Source organism: Psittacula echo (genome assembly GCF_963264785.1).
Source record: "Psittacula echo genome assembly, chromosome: 1".
Lineage (NCBI taxonomy): Eukaryota > Metazoa > Chordata > Aves > Psittaciformes > Psittacidae > Psittacula > Psittacula echo.
In genome coordinates, this window is record NC_137735.1 from 88730048 (window position 1) to 88739540 (window position 9493).

Below are 9493 nucleotides of genomic sequence, written 5' to 3' on the forward strand. Positions count from 1 at the left end.
GTTGAGGAAAAGTCACTGTTAACCTGGGAGAATGAATGTTCCCTAGCCTGAGAATTCAGACTCCAAGAACTGGTGCTGGAGTTGCCTCTGCTATGATGGGAACTATGACCCATGGTCGGCTTGGATGAGAGCACTTTTTTTCAGAAACAGCAGCCAAGAGATGGCAAGGACTGATTTGGCTATTCCTAGCAGCCCTAGGGAAGAGGATTCCTAACCTTGCAAGAAGCACATGTGCCCAAGCCAAGGTATCTTCTGGTCCAAAACTGAAAACAAAGGTTGTTTCATTCAGCATAGGGTTACTGCTTGAGAAACCAGAGAGTCCATGGATCACGTGCTAGGCATGGATCACTGCAGATCACGTGCTAGGCATGGGAACATAATCCTCCCAAGCATCAGAGGTATGTGTCAATCTCTAGAAAAATAGTAGTGCAATGTTGTGCTGGTTTTGGCTGGGATAGAGTTAATTTTCTTCATAGTAGCTAGTATGGGACTATGAGATTTGTGGTGAAAACAGGGTTGATAACACAGAGATGTTTTATTTACTGCTGAGCAGTGCTCACACAGAGACAAGGCCTTTTCTGCTTCTTATCCCACCAGCGAGTAGGCTAGGAATGCATAAGAAGTTGTGAAGGGACACGGCTGACACTAACTGACCCAAGGGGTATTTCATACGATATGGCTTCATGCTTAGCATTTAAAGCTGGGAGAAGAAGAAGAAGGGGGGGCATTCAGAGTGATGGCATTTGTTTTCCCAAGTAACCGTTATGGATGATGGAGCTCTGCTTTCCTGGAGATGGCTGAACACCTGCCTGCCAATGGAAAGAGGTGAATGAATTCCGTGCTTTGCTTTGCTTGTGTGTGCAGCTTTTGCTTTGCTTATTAAACAGGTTTTATTTCAACCCTCTGGTTTTCTCACTTTTACCTTTCCAATTCTCTTCCCCATCCCTCCAGGGAAGAGTGAGCAGCGGATGTGTGGTGTTCTGTTGCCACCTGGGGTTATACCATGACAAATGGGTACATTTTTCAATATCTTTTATTTCAATACCTGTTATTCAATACCTCAGAGGCTCCAACACTTGTGAGCAATGACTAGGTTCCTCACTTGCACAGGTGCTGTACCTCTGCCCTGTCAGCTGTGTGATCAACAGCTCTACATTCTCTGTCTCTTAGGAAGTAACCAGCCCTCGCTGTAGTTCTAAAGAAAAGGAGAGTATCACTCAGAGGCAGGACAAGTCAACAGAAATAATGAAGAGACACCTATTGTTGAGGGGAAAAAAGGCAGGTTGGAAAAAATGTTTTCTTTTGGTATAAACCAAAAAAGATATCTAACACTGGGACAGGCAAAGTCACAGCTCATACTAGCAATAGGCAGGCCTCCTCGGATCTGAAACCTCAAGACTAATCAATTTAAGTAAATATACCAGCAGGCTTTGAACATTGTCTAGCCCATGAATTTTGCAGTTTTGCCTTTACCATTCACAAATCTCCCATTGACGTACATCTGGAGTGTTTGGTATAGTCCTGGTAACTACATACGTGTACACTCACAGAGTCTCCTCTTTCTGTCACCAAGATGAAAGTAGGAAATAAAGGGAGAATGGAGAAATATCAGGCTAAGAGAAAAGGAACAATAATAGAAGACTAAGGAGGAAAAAATAGAGGCAAAGTGCCTAAAATTCACCTCACATAGCTCCAACCCCCAAAACCAAGCATGGAGCCAGAAGAAGACTGATAAGATTCTCATCTTTACACTGTTGCACATGAGCGTGATCTTATGTCAGTTAACAACTGCCTGCATCACTGGCTGTTCTTCCTCAAATGCAAACCCTACAGCCACTGTTCTTCCTTCTTCTTGTCACCTCACAAAGCAAAACTCAGGTTGTTAACTAGGAGAGTTTGGGCCTTCTGTTGGCTACAAACCACCTCCCATCAGCACTGACATGGTCTCTCAGAGTGGCTTCATAGGAAGATAACTTATTAATGCTAAAACTTTCTGCCTCTTCACAGAGGACAAGGACAAAGCTTACTGTTTGGAACTAATGATAGGACTTCCCACCACCTTCCTTCACCTTGAGAGTAAGAAATAACCCCTAAGTTATGAGAAGGAATTAATTATCCATGTTGATTCACCTATCTGATCCATACAAAGTACACCCTGCTGTTCCACTGAATCACAAACCTGTCCAAAAAGAAACACTTCCGTGCCTCTCTTGCCACTTCCACTCACAAAAATGTATTTCTAGTGAATAAAGATTCAGTCCTCCTATTTCCGCACTTTAAGACCTGATTGACAGGATTTTTAAGTCCTTGTTTGTTTGAGGAGAGAGGGCTCCTTGCCAATTCCTTCCCCACAGTAAGAGCACATTTGCCTTACCTGAATGCTGAGTGGTCTTCAAGGCAGGTGCTTCACAGCAGGTGGTTACTTGACTTCCTCATTTATCACTTCACATGGTGTCAGTGCAAACACAACTGCTAGTGGGACGCATGCAGCCCTACCCCTTCAAATGAGCCTGTGCTCATATTTAACTTTCAGTTGTCCTATTGTAGTCTTCAGCACCAGTGCATGTTTGATTTGTTCTCTCTGACCTTCCTGTTTATAGCATAGGTCAAGCAATTAGGTACCTGATCAGATGTCATACAAGTAAGAGGAAGAGTGAAGGAATTACTTTTCACTGTTACGTTTTGCTTAGACAATTTCCAAGAAATGCCACGTTTTCCCTCATATAAATTGTAATGATCTCTTAACAGAAGCTGAGCTTTGCTGCTGTTCTCTTTTCTAGTGAACTGCACTCAAAACGTGTTCCTTGTATCATCCTTCTCCTTGTGTGCAATGTTTTCTGAGAGGAAAATTCATTGCCATAAAGTTAAGTGGTCATTAAATAAAACATTAGTTTACACTGTGAATGTTGCCTTAAAGACACATTGCTATTGCTAAGTCTGACCTGTAGAAAACTGTTTCCAATCAAATAGTAATACTCAAAGCATGGATTCTGCTTAAACCAAACTCACAGTGTAAGGGATTAAAATTCAAGCCACGTTCTGATTGCATATTTTAATTTAAGTGATAAAATCACTTTGCATCAGTAGAAGTGTGGAAAATACACTCAAACAGAGACAGTGTAATTTACTGTATATTTAGATCTTCTTTTTAATCTTGAAAAAGAAAAAAGGCAGGAGAGTGGTGTCATCTAAAAAAGTGAGAGGCACTGAAGTTTCTTACTGTTTTCTCTAACCTAGACTGCAGTCTCTGTGAAGAGACTATTACAGTTTTGAGCAGGACTTTATCAATTGAAAGTACCAGAGTTCAGGCAACTTTGGGTTACATCCTCCAAACCATACACAATTCCTTACAAATCAGTGGCAGCTGGAAGTGTGTCGGAAACACTTTTAAGAAGCTGAAAGAAAAGCAGAGTAAGTCAAAGAGAGGGAAAAGAAGGGAAAGCTACTTTGCCATAATTTTCAAGATATGCTGTTAAAATGAACGTTGCCCACAGTGTATGGACATAAACTCAAGAATGGAGACCACCTTAATTTGTGGTCCCCAAGGGACCTTTCCTCATGTTTCTTTCACAGCTAATAAAGAGGTGTAAGCTTATTCGTTTAGTTTCTTCTTGACAGACAGAAGAATTATCCCACTTACATGCAGAGACCTCAGTGGAGAAAAATGAGACCTGGTAGTTAATACTCATGCACTATGCCTCTTGAAACTTCAGTCATTCATAAGTAATTGTCCTTTCTTCTTTTCATGCTTGTTAAGCCCACTCACACTGTGTGTGATTCCAAGCAGTAGCCTTGTTACTCCTCTCACTTAATTTACTCCAATTAGGTTTTGTCATCCTTAGACACAAAGAATCTACCTATCAGACGGAGTGCTTCTGCAATAGAGCAATGCTTGCTGAGCGTGAGATTAAAGTTCCTTTGGATGGAACTGAGGCATGCCTCTTCAGCAAAGCTGCTACAGTAACTTGCACTTGCACAGCGCGTGAGCGGATCAGTGATAGCAAATTCACCACCATCAATTACCTTGTTAGTCTGCACAGAAATCACTGTGCCAAGACACACCTATGCTGCAAGGGCCTGAAAGAGTTTTGCCTTTAGGAAGTGGAAAGGCAACTTCCTCTATGTAATCAGGCTGTGAAGTGATGCCTTTCTTTTTAAAGGACTCACAAAGGACTCATAAAGGGAGTTAACTAGTATGTTAGTTCTCTACTTAAAGTGAAATCCAGTAACAAACTTCAGCAGCAACTTAGGGTAGAGGTTCAAGAAAACTCTTCTGACACAAAGACCAGCAAGGAGGGCTGAGTCTAAATCCCTGGATTTATCCTGCTTTGTTTGCTGAGCCACAGTGAAAGCAGCTTTCCTGGGTATACATAAAAAGCAGTGACCAAAGAAAGAATCAACAAGCTACGAGCTCCTGAAAGCAAAGTTTAAACCAGAAAGCTTAAAAATGCAGTCCTACACAGTAGCATTCTTCACTGGTCCTGGTTTTATTCGCTGTGTCAGATAACAGAGGCTCAGTGCATGATTGATTAAACTGTGTTAGGGGAAAGGGGATTATATTTATTAGCATCTGGTAAATTTTTGAATCACATTGAGTTAATATAAGACGGGGTCCACCTAATCAAAACAGAATCAGTGCTGCTGACATTTAAGATTAAAACCACTATGAGGCAATTTTAAAAGGAAAACCAAGGAAATCTTGCCAGATCTGGAAAGTAAATCATTCAGATTGATCTGTCTGTGTGGTCTGAAATCACAGAAAGCCTATGACTGAGAATAATGGATAGAATAGAAGGTAAGAAAATAAAACAAAAGCAATAACCCAGGTAAGCAGAGCATATAAAACCATGCAACTAAATCAAGACAAATGCCCAAATATGCCTACACAAATACTTTCCTTTTAAAATATAGTTTAAATGGCAGAACTATTACAAATGCCTTTTCTGGGAAAAAAAATAAGAACAACTAAAAAACAAAAACAAAATCAAAATATAATAGGCATTATGAAAGTTTAATGAAGATATTCAGTGAACACTAGTACATAAATATAGATTTTGTACAAGAACTGTAGTTTGCATTTACACAATAATGCTAAAGAAATTACACTGTAAACAGAGGATGTGTCAACCATTGTGTTTTGCTACAGAATTTCAATGGCTGCAGGATTTCATGCCATGCTAAATGAACAGTGTGCTGTTTGTGCTATGCTATCAATCATGTGAACAAAAGGAGGTGAACGAAATGCTACAGATGACCAGAGACCCTTAAAGGCTGTAACAATGGGAGAGTCCAATCGTTCTAGACTGGGTAAACATCACAGTGAACCATGATGAGGCTGTGTCTGCACTGGTAGACTAAGCCAGGACAAGGCAAAGGTTTGACCTCTGGAATGAGATCATAGACTCCACTCAACTGCTCGTGAACACTTTGCCATGGCTTTTGTTTATGTCAATGAGCAAGCCAGGGACTCTTTCCAATATGCAGTGTGGAAGAGGCCACCTTCTATTGTTGCGGAAAGAGCTTGGATACACAGATCATCCCGGACTGTTCCAGGTCAATACCTTTTACAGCCAGAAATGGACCTTGGTCTATTTTATATGCAAGTACAGCTTCTACTTTTTCGCCACTGTGATTGCTTCTTGGAGCTATTTGTGAAAGCACTCACAAGAAAAGAAACAAACTGATTTAGTCCTGAATAATACACAAGACCTAAATTGAAACAACAAAAAGACACAATTTACTAGAATAATGTCTTAAAGGCATACATAAAAAAAATAACAAGACTGGCAAAAATAAGCCCAAGAAGCTGTTAAAAGGTCAGATGTTTGCAGTGCCAAAGGGGCTGTTTAAAGATAATTTAAAAATTCAAAAGTGAACTTAGGCCTTTTGTAAGTCTTGCCATGCTATAAAGGTAGGGTTATTGTAGCCTTAATGCTCTAAAAAAGTAAATGAAGCAAGACCTATAGAGAAAAACGATAGCTTATAATGATATTTTCCAAGTAAATCTTTCAGTTTAATAAAATATAATTACTTTCTTTACAAGTCTTGCATAACCTACATCCTTACTCAATTACTTTCTTGTAATAGAATCTGTGGACACTTAAAATATCAAGTAATTGCAGTAAATAATCAAAGGCATTAACTGGCCTCAACATCAGAGAGAAAGAACTATGAAATGCAAGATTTTGAGAAGTACTCAGAGAAGAACCCAGGGAACTACTGACCTGGAAAAAAGCTGGCTTTTATACAGGATAGGTGGTACAAATGATAATGAACAATAGAAATAGTAGAGAGAAATGTCCTGGAGAGTAAACAGCTTTTGTAGAGAGTAGTCATGCCTCATAAAACTAGTAGAGTTCTTGGAAGAACTCCAGAAGCAAACAGATACAGGGTTATCCAATTAGTGCACTATAACTAAGTGTCTACAAAGCTTGATGAAGTTCCTCAGCAGTGCAGTTCCAAGAAACTAAGAGATAAAAGGAAGGTTCTCATGTAGATTAAAGTTAGTCAAAGTCAGAAAACAAAACGAGATAAATTAATGGTTAGTTTTCATACTGGAGAAAAGCTTTAAGTGAGTTCTCCCAGGAATTTATAATCTTCAACATAACTTTAAATCAACTGGGAGACTGAATGATGAGAGATCTCATCATCTCTCACCTGAGGGATATGGGTGGCTGAGAAAGACAAAATCTTATGCAACCTAATGATGATGGAGAAACCACTATGTTATTATGTATAAATGGGGTGTTAAATTAGAACCATAGTACCATAGATTCATAGAATGGGTTGGGTTAGAAGGGTTCAAACCCCCTGCCATGGGCAGGGACACCTGCCACTTGACCAGGTTGCTCTAAGCCTTCTCCAGCCTAACTTTGAACACTTGCAGTGATGGGGCATCCACAGCTTCTCTGGGCAACTGGTTTCTGTGTCTCACCAGCTTGTAAAAAACCTCTTTCTTATACCCAATCTAAATCTATCCTCTTTCAGTTTAAAGCTGATGTCCCTTGTCCTGTTACTACAGGTCTTGGTAAAAAGTCTTTCTCTGTGTTTCTTATAAGCCCCCTTTAGGCACTGGAAGCTGCTCTAAGGTCTCCCCAGAGCCTTCTCTTCTCCAGGTTGAACAACTGCAACTTTCTCAGCCTTTCTTCATAGGAGGGGTGCTCCAGCCCCCTGATCATTTTTATGGCCCTACTCTAGATCCACTCTAACAGATCCTTGTCTTTCTTATACTGGGAACCCCAGAACTGGACACAGTCCTCCTCTCACAAGGGTAGAATACAGAGGCAGAATCACCTCCCTCAACATGCTGGTCACACTTGGTTTTATGCAGTCCAGAATACAACTAACTTTCTGTGGTGCAAGTTCACAGTCCTGGCTCATATCTAATTTTTCATCCGCCATTATTCCCAAGTCCTTCTCAGCAGGGCTGCTTTCAATCAATGGATCAATTCAGTGTTCATAAATATGTAGAAATAAAGAATTCTAACTATTCAATAAGATCAAAGAAGCTGTGAGAGAAGACAAGTAATAGTAATGGATGAGTCCAGTTATCATAGACTAGTTAAATAATATGTTTCTTGTATATCATCTTGAGTTCTTGCCGTCTCATCTCTGAAGGAATACTGTAGAGTACTGTGTAGAAACAGAAAAAGTATAGGAGTGTTATCAGAAAAATACGATCTACAGGAAGAGGGAATAATTACTATGGAATTCTTCCATTTGGAAAAAGAAACAACAAAGAGATGATTTGGCAGAAGTTTATAGTATCTCAGACAGGAGATGATGAATAAGGAATGATGAATTATTAATTCTCCTACAACAAAAACAAAGGAACAACTTATCATGCAACTGGCACAAAATGAATCCAGGAAAATGTGGGCTTTTTTTTTTGTTTGAATGTTTTTATTTATAAGCAATTTGATTAATACTTTACTATTGGACATTATGAAGCCAAAAATTAAGTGGTTTAGAAAAGGATTAGTTAAATTTCTAAAGGCCAGAGCAGCTAAGTACATACTATCTACAACAGCTTAGATGTAACCTTCAAATCAGGAAGGCTCTGGGCCAGGTACCAGGTAAATATATCAGTCGGGATTCAGTTATTTATTTACTGTATACTTTTCTATGTTTACTACATTCTGCCTTTATGCATCCACAGCAAATATCAGCAAACACAGAATACTGGGCAAGATAAAATGACTATTTAGACCCAATGTGTTAGTCTTCTGTTCCTATATTACAGTCTACTGCAGGTAAAAGGGGAGAAAAGGGTGTCTTTAGATGGTGAAACAGCATTATGAGTCCATCATGAATATGCAGTGAGTGAAATAAACTCAAAACATGAATCAGTGTCCTGAATGTAGCAGGACAAACAGGATAGAATTACACTGCAAGGCTACAGCAGATGCAGAAGTGCTCATCTCAAAAGTTTGCAATGTGTCTGCGTGCTGTGGACAGGGAGCTGCAATATTTTTTCAAAAGGGAATAGAAAAAGCCATATAATTGTTTCAGATAGCTTTACATCTACTTTTTTTAGGCAAACAAATTAGCCTCCAAGAACAAGGACTACCATATGCTTCTCTACCAGCAAACTGGAAAGGACACAATGAGCATACAAAGATTTTGCCCCAAAGGTGGCTCATGTTGAGCAGGTTTGCAGAGAAGTCTGAGTCCACCCACCTAACACCATGGTGAAACATCCATCGTGTAATATAGGAGTTGTTAGGATCAAGGCTGGAGCATATGGAATCCTGGCAGCCACTTGGAAGGACTTAAAAGGGGCCAAAAAAGGCATGAAGTCATTGTGCTACATATTCCCCACGTACAGAACATGGCATGCAGGGTTTCTTTTCATGGAAATTTCAGCTCTGCAGTGAGAGCAGAGAGAACATGCACGGAGTGAGGAGAAGAGGCAGAGATCATTCATTGGAGCTGTATGGGAGTAAGATTGTTTGTACAAATGTGTTTGACTGAATGAACAAGAAAACTACACTGCGACTGGCAGGATAGGTTCAGTTTGCTTTTCATTACCATGCAGAGATGCAGGGTTCTCAGAAATTCTCCAGCTATTGTTCCCTGAGGTTTTGGAGAGCTTTCCACCGCAGGCTTCCTTTCTCAGCAAACCATTCAGTCCCATTTTCCTTCCTTACATAAAAGACAACCCCCAAGCCAGCAGAAACAGAATGACAATTCAGCCAGGATCTTAACTGGAACTATATAAGGTCACGATATACTTTCTTCCCTAATCTCATGCAAATTCAGGTAATACATTTCTGGTTGAGGAAGATTATGATAAGGGAATAATAAACTGATTACTTAGAACAATGAATTGAAAAATGCCTGCTGTTAAAACATAGGTAATGTCTTTGGTGTTTGAGCATACCATAAGGAAAGGTTTGCAATGATCTCATAACTGTATTTTGAACGTAAACAGAGAGTTGTAAAATGTGATTTACAGTACTGAGATGCTTACCTCGCCTTTCTTGACTATATA